The sequence below is a fragment of the Equus przewalskii genome, chromosome 19 (genome assembly GCF_037783145.1).
Source record: "Equus przewalskii isolate Varuska chromosome 19, EquPr2, whole genome shotgun sequence".
Lineage (NCBI taxonomy): Eukaryota > Metazoa > Chordata > Mammalia > Perissodactyla > Equidae > Equus > Equus przewalskii.
In genome coordinates, this window is record NC_091849.1 from 5,963,071 (window position 1) to 5,983,665 (window position 20,595).

The 20,595-nt window shown below is 42.9% G+C and overlaps 1 protein-coding gene across 50 annotated transcripts in view; it reads left to right on the top strand.

Annotated features, from left to right (window-relative positions):
• Positions 1-20,595, top strand: part of FARS2 (phenylalanyl-tRNA synthetase 2, mitochondrial) — a 466,357-nt gene that overhangs the window by 41,995 nt on the left and 403,767 nt on the right. For 10 of the 50 annotated variants that reach the window (XR_011529896.1, XM_070585028.1, XM_070585050.1 and 7 more), the window contains one exon: positions 10,597-10,791. The exons of 35 other annotated variants lie outside the window; for them this stretch is intronic. The gene's annotated coding sequence lies outside the window, so the exon portion shown is untranslated. The remainder of the gene's footprint in view (positions 1-10,596; positions 10,792-20,595) is intronic. 5 more of the 50 variants (XM_070585035.1, XM_070585022.1, XM_070585029.1 and 2 more) reach the window with 1 other exon arrangement.

Genomic DNA, 20,595 nt, shown 5'->3' on the forward strand with positions numbered 1-20,595 from the left:
TGCAGCAGAACTTGTGGTGGATGGGATGGGGTGTGTAGGATGGAAGAGCATAACCAGTTGACCGAGGTGGATGGAAGCAGGGAGAGGAGGGATGATTTGGGGGAAGGGGGTGTCATTTCCATGTTTCAGCAGGGATCACCAGCCCTGCTGGTTTCTTCTAAGAAATAACTGAAGAAGTTCATCAGCTCTTTACTAATCACTGACCTCATGTGATGAACTGCCCGTAGTCTGATTTCTCCTCAGGTAAAGCTTCTATTTTGTTCTTCTTCAGTTTGAGCAGATGTTTTTTCCCTAGTAGTTAATCATCTTGTATATCTCATTTGCATAAGAGATCTGTTTAAGGGGGATTCTCCCCATACTTGTGATCCATGAAAGTCCTGGTGGCCAAGGGCTTCCCAGTGGCTCGGTGGCATCTAAAGAGCTTCAGTTCCCTTTTGTCAAGAATGAGAGGTAGTTGGGGAAATATAGATTTCATTACTCTTTCCTATAATTGAATTGAGAATTTATTACGTAAATCTTAAATGACAAAACAGGCAACTTCTGGGTGGAGATAACTGGTGCTTGATGGTTTTGCTAATGGATTCTTGTCTTTGTGAAAAGATGCGCTTTAGGGGTCTTTTGTAACGTAAGGTTTCTATATTTGTTTAAATGACTTGGATGTTATGAATAATCTTTTGGAATAAGGAACAGCCTACTTGGATATTATATAATCAGCTAATATTGTTGTGAGAATCTTGGACAAGCATTAATAAGGATTAGGATCCCCTCACTCCACATAACGCTAGATAATGTCAGACAAGGAGAATCTTCCTTTATGTATGCACTGTCTGACCTTTCTCCGTTATGGTAGCTTTTGTGTAAAGTTGTCCCATCTCTTTCCTTGCATGCGGTGCTCGCAAAACCCCATAGTGAAATCAAACCTTGTGTTTGACATTTAGGTCTGTTGACATGAATGTCATTCTAAAGTCATAAATTATATCGTAATGAAAATCACTATAGATTTACCTAGGTAAATGAGTAAGTTTTGAAGCCAGAAATCATAGAAGTTGATGGGAAATTCATTTGATGGTGAGAAAGAGGAGCAAAGAGAAATTATCAAAATACAAACTGAAAAAAAACACAAACCCACAATCTGAAAAATAGTAAGACCTTAACATTAAGTATTTGCAATGGAGTGATATCTCTACCCCATCTTTCAGAGAAAGAATGATATACCAGCAATAAAACATATATTTCCCAAAGTACCAAGATCTACTGTTGGCAATATATTATTTTGAAAAGAATTTGTTTGTTTTATTTCTAAAGGATAGATTGATTTTTGGAGAAAGGGGAACAGAGGGCACTGAATACCTAAGACATTTGTGGTGAGCTGGTTATAAATGCATGTTTAGAGGCAAATGACTGTGATAAACGACCATATAGGAACCTGCTTTATTTAAATGAAGTCATTTCCCTCCTGCCACCTTGCATAGCATCAACAAATGAGTCGTGCATGAGAAGTACAGCCCCATATACTGCTGGAGCTCATTCTGTCATCCTCCTAGGGCTTCATTATGGAGAGGGATGCTGGTGGCTATCCAGATGCCTAACTGGCAGCCTTAACTGACTAATGGAACCATGTTCATGTTGGCTGACATCTGGTTTTGGAACTTATTTATAAAGAAAAAATCCTTGTAATCAAAACAGCCAGAAAGATTTTTAAATGTCAGATGTATTTCTCAAGATTCACCTAGGGTGAGTATCACTGTAGGAGGAATTAGCTACTTCCCGCAACACTTGTGTGTGTGGAGTATATTTTTCCTGTGTGTAAATAGTACTTTCAAAATAGCATGTTATAAGCAAAACCCTTGAAACAAACACAGACTTTGGAAGTTCTGAACGTTGTCAATAGGATTATAAAACTACCAAAATGACACATTAATAAACCAAAAAATTTATGGGACAACACATAAAGAGCTTGGAAGTCCACGTTCCTGTCCTCACAATAAGAAAGAAAGCTCAGTAAACTGGAAATCAACAACTCTTCTTAGATCCATCGGAGAATTGAGGTCACAGGGCAAACCACTATGCCGAGACGTGGTGAGAGAAGGATGCCTAGAGTCACAGTTTACCAACAGTGGAAGTTCAGGAGCATAACCCTTCTCCCTCCTACAACCCCCCTGCCCCGCACCTCTGCCCCGACCCCTCCATGACTGGTAGGAACAGTTAAACTATAATAGGTGAATTCTGAAGGCTCTATGTGCACAAGCTTGAGAGTTAAAAACTCCTGGGACCCAGTACTGGGGGGCCTCTATACTTTAATGAATTTTGCTTCCAGGAACCCCAACAGAATCTTGGAAATATCCTCTCCTGTTTCTGCCAGTTGGAGGGGAAAAGTAACTGTTTTGAAATAGGTCCAGAGCATTCTGTTCTCCTAAACAAAAAGCTGCCCTCAAAAGAAACTATTTTAGCAAAGCTTAACAGACTTGGTTTTTACCAGAAACTAATTGACTTGGGTCAATTAGTGGGAAGTACCCAATACCAGCCCCTCTAAACTTTTGGTCTCATCTAAGGGGGAAAAAGAAAGCTGAGACACACTTGTGAAAGTCACAGCCCAGGGGCACAGGCTCACTTAAAGACTGAGACCCAATCAGAGGACTCTAGAGAGGGCTTCCCTGCCCCCACCACCTTAACACCACATCAGTCAGGCTCCTGGATAATAACGAGAGTCCAGCTAAAAGAGCTACAGGGCTCAGACTCTATTTAAGGGAAGCCTAAGGCAACAGGAAAGACAAAAACAAGGACACTGGAGGAAATTTTAGCCTCTGACACCCACAACTATCTCCTAGCTAGATAAACGTAAAACCTCACACTAAAGGCCTATTTACCTCAGTTGCTTTTACACAATGTATCATGTCTGACTTTCAACAAAACATTACAAGGCATGCCAAAAGGCAAAACACAGTTTGAAGAGACAACAGAGTCAGATGTGGTAGAGATTTTTGAATTATCAGACTGGGCATTTAAAATTATGATTAATATGCTAAAGGCTCTAATGGAAAAAGTGGAATAAATGCAAGAACAGATGGGTGTAAGCAGAGAGATGGAAACTCTGGAAAGAATCAAAAGTTAATGCTAGAAATCAGAAGCACTACAATAGAAATGAAAAATACCTTTTGGCTCATCAGTAGACTGGACATGGCCAAGGAAACAGTCAGTGAGCTTGCAGATACATCAGTAGAAACTTCCAAACTGAGAAGCAAAGGGAAAAAAGAATGAAAAATACCAAGCTGCTCCAAGTTGACGTTGGCCTGGCATGTTATGACTGAGACAGAGGTGGCTATGAAGGTAATTAATATGAGTCAGCAGAGCTTTTACACCCTCTGGAGACTATTGCTCCAAGTCCAAAGCATGAAGGCCTTGAATTACCCTAGTACTATGAAACTGTTTATGGTGATCTGGACCCAGGGCACACTCTATCTGGTCATGTTGTATGCTGGTGGAGAAGAGATGTTTGATTATGTACTGGACCACAGCCATGTGAAAAAAAAGAGGCTTGTGGTAAATTCCTCCAGATGGTGTCCACTGTGTAGTATTTGCCACTAGAAGAGTATTGTCCACAGGGACCAAAAGCCAGAAAGCCTTCTTGTTGATGTTGACCATAAGGTCAGATTTGCAGACTTTGGCCTCAGCAGTGTGTTCAGCAGCACCAGTAAGACGAATCCCTTCTATGGTAGTCTCCCTTATTATGCCCTGGAACTCTTCCAGAGCCATAATTACCATGGCCCCTCGGTGAATGTGTGGAGACTTGGAGTCAAGTTTTTATGATGGTCACTGGGTCCCTGCCTTTCTTTCTTTTTTTTTTTTTGAGGAAGATTAGCCCTAAGCTAACATCTGCTGCCAATCCTCCTCTTTTTGCTGAGGAAGACTCGCCCTGAGCTAACATCCATGCTCATCTTCCTCTGCTTTATATGTGGGACTCCTACCACAGCATGGCATGCCAAGCAATGCATATGTCCGCACCTGGGATATGAACCAGCGAACCATGGGCCACTGAAGCAGAACGTGTGAACTTAACTGCTGTGCCACCCGGCGGAACCCTCTTTTTTTTTAATTACTGAGGAAGCTTTGCCCTGAGCTCACGTCTGTGCCAATCTTCCTCTGTTTTATATGTGGCATGCTGCCACAGTATGGCCACTGACTAGTGGTACAGGTCCGTGCCCAGGAACCAAACCTGGGCCGCTGAAGCAGAGCATGCTGAACTTAACCATTAGGCCACGGGACCAGCCCTGGGTCCCTGCCTTTTGAGGGAGAGGACTTCAGAGATCTGTGGGAGTGGGTATTGAGTGGAATACATGACTTTGCTGTCTTCATGTCCATAGCGAGTGAAAACCTGCTGAAGAAATTCTTGATTCTCAACCCCAGTAAGAGAGGCATTTTGGAGGAAATCATGAGGGGACCTGGTGGGTAAACATGGGCTCTGAAGAGGAATTGAAACCTTACATCGAGCTACTCCTTGACTATAAGGACCCTTGGCAGACTAAGTTAATGCTGTCCATGGGCTACATGTGGGAAGAGACCCATGACTCATTGATGGGCCCGAAGCATGAGGAAGTAATGGCCGTTTGTTGGCTTGTGGGCTACAAGATAGCACAGCTGGGGAGGGCTGTATCATCACTATGAATTCCCTGCCTACAGCTGATCCCACCACTACTGAAGTATTTCCCCATCCTGTAAGTTAGAGCCTAGGGTCTCTGTCAACCCAAGCAGTGGAGTACTGCCATTCCCACCTTTACTTCCTTGTCTAACGCAACAGAAAATCAGTAGAATGAGGACCAGGAGTCAGAGTGGAAGGCCAGCAGAACAGCCAAAGTGACTGTAATCCCATACCTGGCCTGGAGATGAAGACCAACACCCGAGTACAGCCCCTACCATCACCCTGTAGCCTCCCCATGCACCTACAATACCAGCAATAGTGGTGGAGCCCCGGTCAGATCCACCTTCCCCCAGCTGTATGTGCATGGCCTGGCCACCCCAAAGGACTTTGTCTTGAGGATGGAGGTGTGCAAACTGCTGTGGGGTTCTCTCCATGAGATTCAAATTAAGAAGCTCTCTGGCACCTCCGTGGCATTCAAAAGCATCGTGGCCAAAATAACAGCAAAGCTTAAGTTTATGGGATTGTCAGGAGCTCCGGAAAGACCGGCCCCTCCACCTGCACCTGGTAAAACTTCAGAGACTGGACTGTTTCCTGGAGGATTTCTCTCCTCCCCTGCTCTTCTCCCTCTTTTCATTCATGTTTGTGGGGCAGGGGAGATGGTTCTGTAAAAATAAAGAAAATCAATCAAAAAAAAATTTAATGGGTAAGCATTTAACATCTTATTTTCTGAGTTGCTTTTAGTGATGGATTGTGGGAGGTGATTATTGATTTGAATGGTCCTCATGTATGTTTGTCTTAGACAAGTATCTTAGTTATCACTTCCTTGAGCAGATTGTATAACAATGATATTAACACCAACAAATAACAAGAGCATTCACTATTGTCCAAAAGTTTCTCTACCATTCCAATTCATTTTAGCCACAAATGCCCATTTAGCAGATTGGGGAATGCTGAGGGAGGTTAAGTAGCTTGTTGACATCATGGAGCTGGTGAGTGGCAGAGCTTATGTCCTGAGCTTGTGCTCTCAACCCTGGGGCTCTGCAGCCTCCCTAGGCTCAGGACTGTGTCTTGTAGAGTCCTGTTTTTTGACATCACTTAAGGGGTCATTATAGTCATCTGGGAGATGAGAAAACCAACCACTTTGTGTAGCATTTTTCAGAGCACTTTAGGAATTAATTTATCTGTAGTCCCCTAAGTCCCTCTCTGCATAAGCAAGACATAGTCTTGAGTACAAATTCTACCTCAAAAAAGTGAAAGAAAAATGAAGCTGTCCAGAGTTCTGGAAACGCTAAGGGTGTATGGAACCCTATTTAGCCTAAGGGACAGTGCCCTCTAGGCCCTTTGGGGAGGCAAGTGGGCCTCCCAGGGGTTACAGCTTTTGGAGGAGCCTCATTCAGATCTAACCGGAGGGTGGTGGCCAGCGGCATGGCCTTCCTGCTGCTCTCCTGCCTCATGTCAAAATCCTTACGAACCAGAGAGCAGTTGTGAAGTGAAGACTTCAGAATGAACATCTGTTGTATATTTGAAATCCACTTATTAAATTGGAAGAGCCCCTTTCCCTGGCCCAATCCTTTTCCATTAATGGACAAATTAACTTATCCAAGTAGTTAATGTTTTGACTCCTGAGGGGATATTAGGAGCTGGATGCGTATATCATATGTATAATAAGTATTTGTCAAACTGATGCATTTATTGGGCAGCTACTATGTGCCTGAATAGTGCTACAGCCAGGAAAGTGAGTAAAATATAGTGCTTGTCCTCTAGGAGCAAACACTAGTTGGAGGTTCATTCACGAGTCTTTATTATGTGCCTAGAGCCAAGCAAGTAATAACGGAGCATCTGTTTACTGTTGGTTGTTGAATGGTGCAGATAAGGATAGAGGATAGGCGCTTCGTCCAGCCTGGGGGAAGGGAGGTTAGGTTTGGGAGAAGAGGTGGGAAGGAGAGGCTTCCCAAAGGAAGTGAGGATTGAAAGGATGGATGGGTGGAAGTTAGCTGGCTGAGGAGGGAAGAGGGCAGGACGGATCTTCAGAGATGTGGCCCTGAGAAGGCCCAGAACGTACATTTCAGGAGTCCATTTCAGCAGTGAGCTGTGTGTGTGGTGAAAACAGCACCCCTTCCACTGGGAAAGTCAGGGTGGAAGAAATAAGTTCCGGGCTGTTGGGGCCACTTCACCACTTTCCTGGTTGCCTGGAACACAGACCAGACTGAGAAAATTTCAGATGCACGAACTCAGTGCTTTCCCAAGGTGTTCTGTAGAACACAGGAGGCTTGGATATTAATAAATGCCATGTGATAAATAGGTCCCAAGGTCAAATTGGTTCAGAAAATGCAAATACCCATTTGTGAATCTTTCAAGAGGGTAAAGTCTGCAGTTTTCCGGAAGGTTTGAGAAGCCTTTCACCTGAGCATCTTGAGATGGGAAATGCTGTGTCACCACCACATGGCATGGATGTTACCAGCCTGGTCTCATAGGTCCGGTTCTCCCTGAAGATACACTGCCCTCCAGAGAGCAAGGCAGCTTGAGGCAGGCTGGAGGAGGGCGGCTGCAGATGCGTTAATGATGGGAAGACCCAAAAGTGGAGAATGAAAGCAGGTGTCCAGTTGACTGGTGTTCACCTTAGCCCACTGCTCCTCTGTCCTGTGCTGGGTACGTAAGCCCTTCTAGGTCTCCAAAGTGCCGTCTTTGTGCTGTGGCTGGAAAGGGTTTGCTCCTTTCTGTTCTCACTTCTTTGCATTCTTCTGACCTCTTAAGACAAAACAGAGACTGGAATGGATATTAAAGTCAATGGCTATTTTTGTAGATGAAATATTGGTTGGGAGAAATTATTGATTGGTATGGGAGAGGTTGAGAAATTGTTTGGTTTTCATCCTTTGAAACATGAGAAATTTGTGCTTTTTAAGATTTTTGGTTTTCAGATTTGATGGGAGCTTGTTAAATTGTTTTAGCGCGAGCTATCATAAGAATCCTCTCATTTATACTGGAAATGTCAGGGTTATCAGTGAGGGCTGGTCTTTCAGAGAGGATCTGCCCTACTCTTGGGCCTCAAAGGGAAGGAAGAGGAATTGATTTTCCCTGATTCCGTAGAGCGCCTGTCTTGGGTCACCTGTGCAAAATGATCATTGCCCCAGTCACTCTCCTGACGTCAGTGTTAACTTCAGTAAGCGATTTGATTTGTAGTTTTCATGATGCTCGTGTTCTTTTGAAGTCTTCTATGGTAAAAGGTCTTTACAGATCATGTAGGGTGGTGCATTGGGCTTGATGTGTTCTTGCATCGTTTGCGGAAGCCTCCTTCAACGAGCGTGGAACAGGAAGGGGAAGACTGGGCATGAGAAGAGGGGAAGACGCAGTGAGCAGAGGTGGAGCTGGGAGTGTGGGATGAGTTGAGGGTGGGGTTCTTGTGTTTATTTATGTTTCCCTCTTATCATCATTGATCCTGGCCTCTGTGCCTTGGAGGAGGCGAGGTCAGGACAGCGCAGGGGTGGTGGGTGAGAGCATTCAGACAGGGAAATGTACAGAGAGGAAAATTTTGTACTCAGCTTTTTTGTGTGTACTTCATCCCCATTAGGTGGGTGTCTTCTGTGTTTAGTGTGTGCTCCACAATCATTTGTCATCCGTACAAGAAACCTGTGGTATAAACTGATTAAGTTTCACATTTCTCCTGTCTCAAATAAAATGTGTTTGGATGCTGGAACCTCCAGTTACCACCCATTTCTCCCTCACCCTCTAAATGCCTCATATACGTTGACATCCTTAGGAAGTGCTATAGCATTTTTGTGGAATTATTAATAAGATTAGTTACATACTTGCTCAACTGCTTAGAGATGTGCATTATGGCACAAAAAAGTAGAGGGAGTCGAGCTTTATGATGTGAAGGAAGGTAAATGTCTTGCATTATTTTTAAATAACTGTTGGTGTGAAGCCTTGTGGTTTTTATGTCTCCCATATGAGAGGTAAAGAATCTGAGAAATTCATTAGTTTTAAAAATGTCGTTTTGGGGGGAAGAAAATGGAGCCCTTTGTAGACTTGAGTGAGTGATAATTCACACCTGTATTTCTGGTTTGCAATTTGATGGCTGGAAGATGATGTCTTTATTTTGGGCAGTTACCGTTGAGAACAAGTGCCATATGGTAACAAGGCAAGAAAGTCTCAGAATCCTTCTTTCTTCTTTCTTTCTCCAGAATGGGCTAATGACTTATTTGTGGCTTTTCCTTTACATTCTTCCCTCTCTTTGCAGAGCATGTTACAATGTCCTATTAACACCCTCTTTGGTAAGCAGAGCTATTTAGGTTCACGTTAGTATACCTGACAGTTTGTTATAGTCACTGAGAAACTTAGTTCCCCAAACAGCCAATTCAATTTAGATAAACATTAAAACACAATACAATTCTCCATATAACATAGACCAGAAGACTAGGTAGTTTGTCACCAGTCGCTTGGAACCAGTGCCAGGAGCCACTCCGAACCAGTGCCAGGAGCAGCTCAGAATCAGTGCCAGGAGGTGCTCAGAACCAGCGCTAGGAGCTACTCAGGATCAACTTCCTGAATGAGCCTTTTATCCTGCCTCTCATCACCTTGGGTGGTTCAGGTCTAGTGTTCGGACTCAGCCTGTCAGGATTCCCCAGAATACAAGCCAAACTTATATTTTCAGGGGATCAAACCAGACAAACAAGGTGAAGAACAGTTGCTTTCTTAAAGATACTCACTGAGAGCCCAGAGATGTCTTGATATAGAAGCTGTTTCTTCCCCAAAAGAAAAACAATACCTTGGGGCCTAGAGTGCTTCAGTGGGGAAATGGGAATCCAATCAGCCGAGCCTCTAGACAAAATTGTCTAGGTGGTGGCTTAGGCTTGATGAGAAGACCCTGCAATTGGGTGGACAGTCACAGGACTTTGTCCCTTTGTGGTCGCCAAAAATTGTTACCAGGCAAGGGCCTGCCACTCAATGTGCATAAGGAGCCAGTTATTATGGGATCACCCTTTGGGAAAGGAAAAATAACTCTATTTGTGAGGTCAATCTGCAAGGGGACAGGAGGCATATGCTCTCAGATCTGTCTCCCCAATCCAAAGTTTGGGGCAACATTTCTGGGATGAAGGGCAGGGCTGTCTGAAGTGCAGAGATAGAGGATTGGAGTTAAGCAGAAGTGAGGTAATGATGATCTGCACGAGCAAAGTCAAGCTTTGTGACTCATCATAGGTGCATATTCACAAAACAGTGGTGTTAGCATGATCTGAGGATGGAGTTTTCAGCCCTTTGACACTGAAAGGGTCACTTACTGGGCATTTGTGCAGGCCCAGTTGATGGGTTGGTGGTATCAACTGGCCTGAATTGGAGAAGGGGTCACAGTTCCTGAAAAACCACTGTTAGTTCCTCTGTTGATAAGATGGGGTCAGTTGAACTTATCCTAGAGGGCCCTGGTTGCGCCTTCACTCCTGAGCTGCTGGCTCACATCTCCCTGCCCAGGGGTCAGCCACTATGACAGATCCCCTTAGCTGCACTGTGCTCTAGGCTTCTGTCCTCTCTAACTGTCGCAGGCACAAGGGACAGAGATCTCTTTTAGATGGGATCTTGAGCTTTCTCCAGAGTCAGATGGCTTGGTGAGGCCTCTGAAGAGTTCTGGAAGGGGTCCTCCCCCGCTTTTTTGTTTTTGCTGAGGAAGATTGGCCCTGAGCTAACGTATGTTGCCAATCTTCCTCTTTTTGCTTGAGGAAGATTTGCCCTGAGGTAACGTCTGTGCCAGTCTTCCTATATTTTGTATGTGGGTTGCTGCCATGGAATGGCCACCAATGAGTGGTGTAGGTCCATGCCTGGGAACCAAACCAAGGTTGCTGAAGCAAAGTGCGCCAAACTTAACCACTGGGCCACAGGGCTGGCCCCTGGAAGATCACTTGATTGAACATTTCATGTTAGGTTTTATGGCATGTCTTCTAGGCTGAGATACAACTCTTTTTTTGTCTCAGCTTTCTTCTGGAATATGACTAGCCCAATGCCCAGCATGTAACAGTGCTCCAGAAACAGCATTTTTCCTCTTTTCCCTGCAAGGAAGCGACAAAAAAAAGAGCTACAGGGAATTTCAGAAGAGAAACCACTATGTCCAGCTGAGGTGGATCAGGAATGTTTTGTGGCTGAGGCTGATCTGAGCCAAGAATGAAAGGGTAGGTTCATTAATTTATTCATTGACTTATTCACTATAGTCTACCCAATGTGTTTCAGGTGCTGCTATGGAATGAGAATATAAGAACAACTAAAAACAAACAAGGGTTTGCAATCTGGTGAGCCAGACAAATGTTCATGGAATAAGCCTGTAAATAAGTATAAATTTACATGGAAAGCTGCTTAAATGTCCAGCAGGAAAGTGGCAAAATAAATTATGACATATTCTTTTGATTTCATGTAGCTATTGAAATTGTTTCAAAGAATTGTGAAATGATTGCAGTAACACTGAGTCTTTAAAAAGGAGGCTATGAAAGTGTAGAGTATAGTCTCGATGTTTTATACAAACAAATGCTTGTTTGCCTGTGCGTAGGAAAGTTGGTTGCTAGCACATCGAACAGTGGTTATCCTGGTGATGAGGCTGTGAAGCCTGGAGAATGTTCTCATTAAAGAGTCTTATTTTTGCTGGGTAGCAAGTAGATCTGTTTTTCTATTGTTTTAATTTACGTGAGATGCTTTGCATGTTTAAAATGAAGAACTAAAGCTTTAACATGTATTCTTTCTTGCTTGTTTCATTTTGGTTTGATGGGGCGGGGAAGTGCACTTGATGTCCCCAAGGACGCTTGTAGCTGAGGGACAAGGATGGTCCTGGGGAAAGCCCTCAGCCAGCGGCTCCTAGAGATGTACCTGTGGGCCCTGATTCCCTCTCAGTGCAGCACCGGCAGGATTCGTCTTCCTCTGTCTGTTTTCATTTTGTTTTGTTTTTGTCTGCTATTTTTGAAGAGAAAAACTTGTGTCCAGAGGGAAAGTTCCAGAAATGCTTCCAGGGATGATTATGAGAGTTTGATTTCCATGTCCATGTTCTTGTTTGTCATGTTAAGCTCCTGTGTTATTACTCAAAATTTTTGATTATTCTGAATTAGTTCTTTTATTTTATAAGTGACAGCTCCCATTTTTCCCAATACCTACCAAAAATTATTGTTTTGTTTAAAAGCTTTTCTCTGGGATGCCACTGCAGTGTTATTACTTTTATCAGTTTGAGACACAATAATCCTGTTTCCAGGTGGTTTTGTTGTTGTTCTTTATTTTTGAGTTGCTTTTTAAAGTATCTGTGCATTTTCTAGGTGAAAATTAAAAGTATCTATAAGGAAGGTACTGATATTTTACCCATAAGGACAGAATAGGGCATATAATTTGTCATGTGAAAATTCCAGAAGTTTTTCTTCAGCTGTATAATATTTTCCCTCTCAAGAAGGTTTTTCTTTCTTTATCTTCTATTACTTATTTAAAAGACTCAGTGAGTCATTTAAAGTGACACAGTTCTGATGGACAAAATGATATTGTGTATAATCTCTCTCTCCTGTGATCTTGGGCTTACCCTAGTTTGTGCAACAGAGGTGCCAAGTGTTGGCTTTATGAAGACTGGACAGAGTAGAATGAGCTGGTGGGGGAGGGGTGTCACTGTTGGGCTGCAGGGAAGAGCTGGCAGGAAGCTGCTCCCCCAGGGACTTTGCACGGCTGCCGTGGTTCTGCCATGACAGCAGCTCCTATCGTATTTTGCTGTAAAATGATCCAGCAGAGGCCGAGGATGAGGCACATCCGTTTTACCTGCTTGGAACTGGCTGGCAGTCTGCGTCTGGGATTTCTTCTCTTTCCTGTTTGGTTTCTGGTCTGCCCCGCTTCCTCTGCCCTCACCTGCAGCCTCTGCCTTTTCAGGGATAACTGCAGGGAAGAGAGGGGGACTTCTCCGTTGACGTGTTTGTTACAGCTCCATTCTGCTTTCACGCGAATATGTGGGTCCTCCTGCCTCTCAACCAGCATCCCTTTCCTTTCTCAGTTCTTCTTCTGCTTCTGGCACGTTTTCTGAACACGCTGGTGCAGGAGCCTTTGAACCATCTTGGTAAAATGAATTTTCGTTTATCAACGTATGAAGAGTACAAGTTCAGGGACCCACAGTGCAGGTGCATGAGAACCTGTGCACAAACAGTGTTGGAGACCATGTCACTGTTCACTAACGCTTGGAGGACATGAATGGTGGAATCCGGCCTTCCCTGGGCCTCTCCTGGGTTGGCTTGCAGCCCCTGAGGTCAGTCCCTCTTCTGGAAGATGCGCACCAAGGGTGCCGTGTTCAGCTGAAGGAGAGTCAGGCTGGCTCTCCACCGAGAACACATCACGAATTTCCTTTGTCACTTCCCTGCCTCCTGAGATTGTCATGGTGGGACATGTGCCATCTTGCCTTGGGAAGGAGTCTGTTAGCAGCACTGGCAAATGTCTGGTTCCTTGTTCGTCGTAGGCAGCTCACAGGTGCAGATTTCCAGAAATCTGAGCACTTATCCAAATGGCTTTCATTGTTCATAGTATTCCTTTTTAGTTTGGTTGGTCTTCTTAGATTAAAAAAGACTGTTTCTATGTTGCTTGCCTGCTCCATAGATACATAGCATACCAGTTCCTTGTGGATTTCTCATCCCCTTGAAGGAGGCAGCTCTGGTGGATGTTTTAACATCTAGTTTTTGTTTGTTCCTCAGTCAAAAGGGAGAGGAGTTGCTGCCATGGAGTGCCACAGCACTTGAAGTAAATCTATTTCCAGCTTGAGTATTGCAGCTAAAGAAATTGTTGGAGTGATGCATTATTAATATTTTGTCCCCTGATGCTAAGTGCTTCTGATGGGTGCGCTAAATGTTGCCCCCTGTGCCACCCAGCAGCAGCCAGGGCCTGGCACAACCCAACTGCACTGCCTGCTCTCTGTGCAGGGGCCGGTGTCAGCCGTGCTCAGCCTCCAATTTCAGGAGGACAAAGATCATTCAGTTGCTGAAGAGCAGGAGCCACAAACATTTGGGTGGTTTATTGTAGGCTGTGTGATCTTCTTACAGCTCAAGCAAGTTTCCTAGAAAACTGTATTTGCATACATTTTTACTCTAGCCATGAACAACATTGTGCAGCTGTTCAGGAGGGTGCCATGATTTATTCTTTATGATAAAATTTTTCATATGCTTGTTTTTCTTATCAAGCATCATGAGAGAGGATGAAAGGCAAATGATCAAATGTTTCCAACATATGCAATATATATCATGGACGAAATAGTTAGAAAACAATCATCACCATAGCAGTAAAATGTCATGAACATAGAAGTAGAAAAGTTACACAAAAATATCAAAAAATTTAAATACCGCTAATAATAAAATAAACGAATATAAAAGCATACATTTTTAAGCATTACTTGACAGTGATGAAAAAACTCACATAACCCAATGTCACGGAGGAGCTGTTAAGTTGTCTTCTCAACTACTATTGGAAACATTCTCAGATACAAGTTTTTTGTATGGCTGTTTGTCTATGTAGTTTTTCAGTTTAGAATCTATGTAAAAATTTTTGCTGTGACAATTACCTCCTATCTCATGTTAATATAATTGGGCAAACTGCAGTGGAGGTTTGTCCAAGGTCGTTCAGGATGGTGTCATTGATTTCACGTGGCCGTCAGTCCACAGCCCACTCTGCCCCGTTCCCCCGATGTGTAATCACTGGATTCAGGGCCTGCACTCAGCCCCAGGGACCCCAAGTTCCTGTGTTGGTGACTGGCAGGACATCTCTTTTGCTCTGGACAGAATGATCACAGGTTCTAGAGCAGGGGCCCTGATGTGTTGTGAGGAGGAACACTTCTCATTTCCCTCAGTCAGGTCATTACCATCCTGCACAGGGCCATCCTGGCACCTCTGCAGCTGAAGCCTCGTCCACATGGCTGCTCTGTGGCTTTCCTGGGGTCCTTATCCGGGATAGGGCGGGTTTCTCCCATGCTGGTGGCCCCAGCAGGGAGGAGAGAATGGGTGGGCCTTGGGCTCAGAGTATACAGCCCACTTCCTCCTTTTTCTCACTCTCCCCCACCTGTGCTGTCACTCTATTCCCTTTAGAACCCCAGGCTCAGAGCCTGTCGGCCACATGGGAGGCCCTGCATGTGCCCCACAGCAGCAGGGTTTGCCCTGTAATCGTTAGTGTGTCTCCATGTGCAGGTGTCCTCAGATGCGCAGAGCAGCTGGTGTGGGGAGCATGCAGTCGTTGTGGTGTGGATTCATAGCTAACCACTGCTGTAGCCGGACCTGGTATTAAGGGCATTACACACATGAAACACCGAGTAGATTTGGAAAAACACAGTCACGATAACAGCAAATCAGCTTAGGCTGCTCCCAGATGCAGGTGCCCGTTAACCCTGATGCCTGAAGCTGGAGTGAGAGCTCAGCTAACACTAGCGAAACTGTGCCTTTCTACCAGTCAGCTGAGTTTACCCCACCCCTTAAAAAAACAGGGAAGTCAAAGAAATTAATTTCTTTACTATCTCACATTTAATGGGCATTGTGCTAATGCTGCCCGTTATTATTACACCTTTTTTCTATCATATAATAGGAAATCTACATAGTTTGTGAAGTGGTTGATGAAGAGGAGAAGACACAGAAAGGCCAGTGAGCTGTGGACTGTGAGGATCGCCTGTGGGGTTTGCAGTGCACGACCTGCATCAATGCACGCTGCAGCTCTGAGTTCACCTTTTCCTCCTTTTCTTCTTTACCCTTTATCCTGGGCGTGACTGGACCACAGCCTACCCCACCCGAGAATAGAAAGTCTATGGGGAAGGGGAAAGGAAGGAGACAGCTAATCCTGCTCTGCCCCTCGCCTTGTGTTGATTCCCCACTTTATGGGTTCCCCTGGGCCTTGCTATTGTCCTGGGCTTTATTGAAATGACATACTGATGCCTTGTTTGCACAGCTGACTTTTAGTAACATTTTGGGAAATTTTAATCCCTTCAGAGATCAGGCAGGGGATAGAAAGGATCTCTTCTTAAATGGTTAAAGAGTCTCTGAAATTCATGCTATTCTTTGCAAGTTCACTTATTATACTGTTCTTAATAGATCTTAAAATAACTAAATGTATGCCTTTTATTTTTGCTGCTGTTTAAGCAGATGTCCATTTATGCTAGATTCCAGCATAGGCCAGCATTAAGTTCCCTCCACCCCCAAAATTGCAAGAGAATTAATTTGGAAGAGTCTACGTATTAGCTTTTTTTTTTTAAATGTTGGAAAATATTTTAACTTTAGTAGGAGACTGCTTTTTCTTCCTCCCTCACATCCTCCACTCCAAATCCACTATGGGCATAGTTATTTGAGAAATGTGATGTGGAGAAGCATGGTGTGGTCTTGCAGAGCCATCTTGCTACCCTCTTAGTTTTGAGCATGAATGATTTGAAGGTAGGAGCCCCTACCCTCTTTTTTATATTGGCATCCTTGTGTCAGCAATGGCAATGTCATGTTATGAAATATTAACAGCTTGGCATCCAGAAGACCCAGCTTCTGGCTGAGTTCTATTCTTAAGGGTTCCTGTATGACTATGGGGAATGTCTGCCTCAGTTTCCTAAGCTAATCCCTCTTTTCCATTACACCTCTGAAATATACTATCTGTACATCTTTTTGTTAGTGTTAATTTGTAATTTTTAAGTGTAGCTGATGTCAGTATATTTTAGATGTCTTGGTGCCTCTTTTCTTTTTTTCTGTTGGCTGTCAGGATATGACATATTTTGTTAGGAATCCTTTTGTAGTAGGAATGACTTTTGAACTATTCTCCTGGTGAACGCCTTTTCCACTGCATCCCTAAGTCCTAGAACTTTGTTCTGTGAACCTGAATGTTAATAATGTGGAAGTTTCCTTACTGCAGATGAGCCTAGTTCTGTGCTAAAGAGCCCTTCTTTCCCACTACTGTTCCCAGACATAACCTTATAAACCTTTGCCAGCCAACTTTTGCTGTGCAGGGCAGCCATGGCGAAATTCACCACTCTTGGCCTTGAACTGAGGGAGTGTGCTGTCTGAGAAATTAGAGGGAGGGAAAATCTCTAGTGCTACCATCAGGGCTGCAAAATCAGAACATACCTTTTCGAATTTCCCTGTTCTATGTGCTGAGTAGGTTGTAGGGTAATAGAGTGCTATATTTCAGTTACAAAGAGGCCTGGTAGATTTCCAACCACTGTTGTGAACATTGTCTCTGTAAGAAATGTGTGACTGCTAGCCAACTCTTAAACAAGCTGATAAAATATTATTATTTTGTAATTTGAAGTAGGCCATCTGCTGCAATATTTTTAAGGTACTATAGCTTACTGATTTCCAAAATCAGTCATGTGCTTTACCTTATTCAATTTCTCCCAAAATTAGAGTGATAGTTCAAAATTGTGAATGTGAGTGAAATCTAGAATGAATTCACCATTGTCTCTTAATTGACTGTAATTATTGTCCTACAAACCATTGTTGTCGTGGTTGAGGTACCTATGAGCTGTTTTCACTCATTATATTTTTGGTACCAAATAGGGACATATTTTTTCCCCCCATACTAACCAATTTTCCAACTCTCCAGGTACCAATTGAGTGTTCTACAATTCAATTCAATTCTGGACTAACTACCTGGAGTTAGTACAGACCCCCACAGGTACAGGGCCCAGTCCCACCAGGCTCCCTCCGACTTCAGATGCTTGTCACTATCCCAGGTTCCCACCTGTTTTCACCAACCAGCTATAAATCTTCAGGTCTTATAACCTGCTCCTTAGGTTCAATAGTTTGCCAGATTGGCTCACAAAACTCAGGAAAGAGCTTTACTTAGCATTACCAGTTTATTATAAGGAATACAACTCAGGAACAGCTAAATGGAAGAGATGCATAGGGTAATGTATGGGGAGGGTGCAGGGTGGAGGAGTAGAGCCTCTTAGGGCATGCCACCCTCCCAACACCTTGATGTGATCACCATCCTGAATGCTCTCTGAACCCCATCTTTGAGGGATTTTTTTATGGGGGTTTTATCCTGTAGACATGATTACAACAAATACAGGGATATTTGGGATTAGAAAAAAATTCACCAACATGTGGCATCAAAGAAATTTCATGTTCATTAAGAGGCCACTTTAGATTATGCCTTCAGGCTGCCCCAGAGATATATTCATTCATTCTATTCTGATGGGGTAGTTAGATTTGAGTAGTAAGAACATGCAAGTGTCTGAACAAACTTTGTAACTCCTAAAAGACTGTACAAATGTTAACATTGTTATAGTAGACGTTAAGTCAATACTTCTTCATTGATAATCTTATTCCAGATGTTTTTGGACTGTCATTTCTTAGGGACTCTGAAGTTTGCATGTTTATACTTAGGTGATCTTTGGATAAAACATCTAATTTTCTCTCTTATTTTGCTTGGCTGAATTAATCATGGTCTGCTTCATTTTAATGTCATCTCTTTCAAAGTATGTTTACTAGACTAATGAGTTGTGGTTTTCAAGTGCTTTGTATTTAGATACTCATAATGAAAGATTAACCAGAGCCATGTTTCACATCTTCCAGGGGCATTCGATGTCACTGCTTCCTCTATGTCCAGTCTGTCCTGTTCTACCTGTTTTGACTCCCTTGCCAAAGAGAAGGGCTCAAGAAATGTTGTTCTTCCAGTGGCTAGGATTTCTTCTTCTCTGACCCTGCAAGTTAACTTTCCTGACATTCCTCGCTATTTCCTTTTGGGATGTTAGGACCAGTAGTGAATATCAAAGGTTATATCCGCTGAAGGACATACGGAAGAGAGACCTGTGTATTTGCTGGCCTAGGACTCACAGTAGTTGTTACTGGGTCATAGAGAATTGAGTCTAAACAAAGTGTGTGATCAATGTTGACAGAATTGGACCATGAAACAAGGTGTGGGAGATATACCAAAATGGTCAGGGTGGATTCCAGAGAACATTTGCCTGGTTTCACCCCTCTGTAGTCACTGGTCAAAGGGCATGTTACTTTGAACCCATGGTCCCACATGATCTATGTAATTTATGATCTCAGAGCAAACTTCTGTGAGAATGTATGTATAGTGTAGTGACAATCATTTACAATTTCTTCAGCCCTTATGCACCACCTACTCTGCTAATGACTTTAAATATGTCATTTCAGTTAACTTTTCACAGAAACTGTGGCATGGATATTCTTCACCCCCATTTTTCAAATAAGAAAAGTCCTGAGAGTTAACATGATTTGCTCAGGCTCCTGGTTAGATTTGGAAAGTAGTGGAGCCAGGATTCCAACCCAGGACTGTGTCACTCTGGTGACCAGTGACAGACACTGAGCACCTACTATGTAGCAGTCACTGGGCTGGCTTCTGGAAACACAAAGGAGAATTAAACTGCCTTCTCCTCAAGGAAGATAACACATCATCTTCATCAGAATGCTAAGGAGATTCCAAAATGACTTAATTAAAAGCACTGCATAAATGCATGACATTATATTAGGTTGGCAGTGGTTTCCTGCCAATATATGAAGTGCTAAGAATCGATAGGAAGAAGTATATGGTTCTAAAAAAGAAATGAGCAGAGCCATAGAAAGGCTAATTGAAAGCATGGAATGTTTGGAAACTCACAGATTTATTTATGTGAAGTCTGAAAGATGCTACTCGAGCAGTTTCTGCCTGGTTTTGATGATTGATGATAAACCTAAAGTAGCTGAGCTACTCAGATTACCTCATGTTGCTTTATTTAAAACCATGCTCTGTCAGAGAACTTACTTTTAATGCACCTGAAGGTATATAATGCACTTCTGTTATGTTAGGTATAAGATATTTTAGAGTCAGAGAGGAAATGAAGAAAACACGGGCAATGTTATGTGGTTTCAACACCGTCTGTCAGTATATTTGCCCATGATATTGTGCCAGAGCAGCTAGTGACAATGTGTGAAGGGCAGGTAGGTTAGATGCTCCTCTGGAAAGATGGCTAGAATCCAGACAAGGGGTGAGCTACAGCAGGAACATAGAGGCTCACTATTAAGGAATAGATAAGAGCAGATGTTAGAAATTTGTTTTTATTCAGAAAATGAATAATTTTTAGTTGACTCAGCTCTTAGGTTCATAGACCAAAGCAAGAATGTTATACTAATATTTAGTTTATTACATGACATCTTGAATTTAATCCAAAATCTTTTTTTTTGCATTGGTAATTCTAACATGTGCCATTCTACTTTTTGAATTGTCTAGCCATTTGTCATAATCAAATGCCTTTTTTTACTGTTTTGATGGAATTATGTCAGTGAAATTAGAAAAACGTAAAAGATGGGCTTGGAGCAGTGAATATTTAAGTGATACTATGTATTTTCATTTTACTTGAAATGGGTGGTAAGGGAGGAGTAAGAAAGTTGTGTGTAGAACTCATTGTGTGCCAGGCACCTTCCTAGCACCTTTTATATATATATGTGAAATCTCATTTCATTTGCATGGCATTTATAACTATTTTGCATATGAGGAAATTGTGGTTTTAAGAGATCAAAGCACTTAATAGTTAAGATGGGTTCAGAGTTTGAACCCAGGACTTTTTCTTTCAAAACTCTGGTTTTTGCTAGAGTATGCTGCTCTCTCTGGTTTGAAGTGACTGAATTGCAGTTTATGTTTATGTTTCAACATAGTGAAACATGGAAACATACTCATAAAATATCGTATGATTGACAAGAGGCCAGCCCTAAAGTCCCATGGTGGTGCAGGAGGAGGAGTTTAGCAAGATAGTAAAACACGAAGTGGTGAAGCTGTAGTCTTGTTTTTGATTTACTTATTTTGAGCAACAAGATCATATTAAGTAGATATTTTCAAGAGAGTCCTTAAGTGAATCTAGAAAATGTTTAAAGAAAATCCGTCCTCATTAGGTTTTGATCCCTTTCTGAAGGATATGATTACCTAGAGCAGAGGAGAGTGCCCTTCTGAATTGCTTTTCTCTGTTTATAGCAGAGTTTTAGAAATTCGTTTTGGCGACTGTTACTTGTGAAACTGTGCTG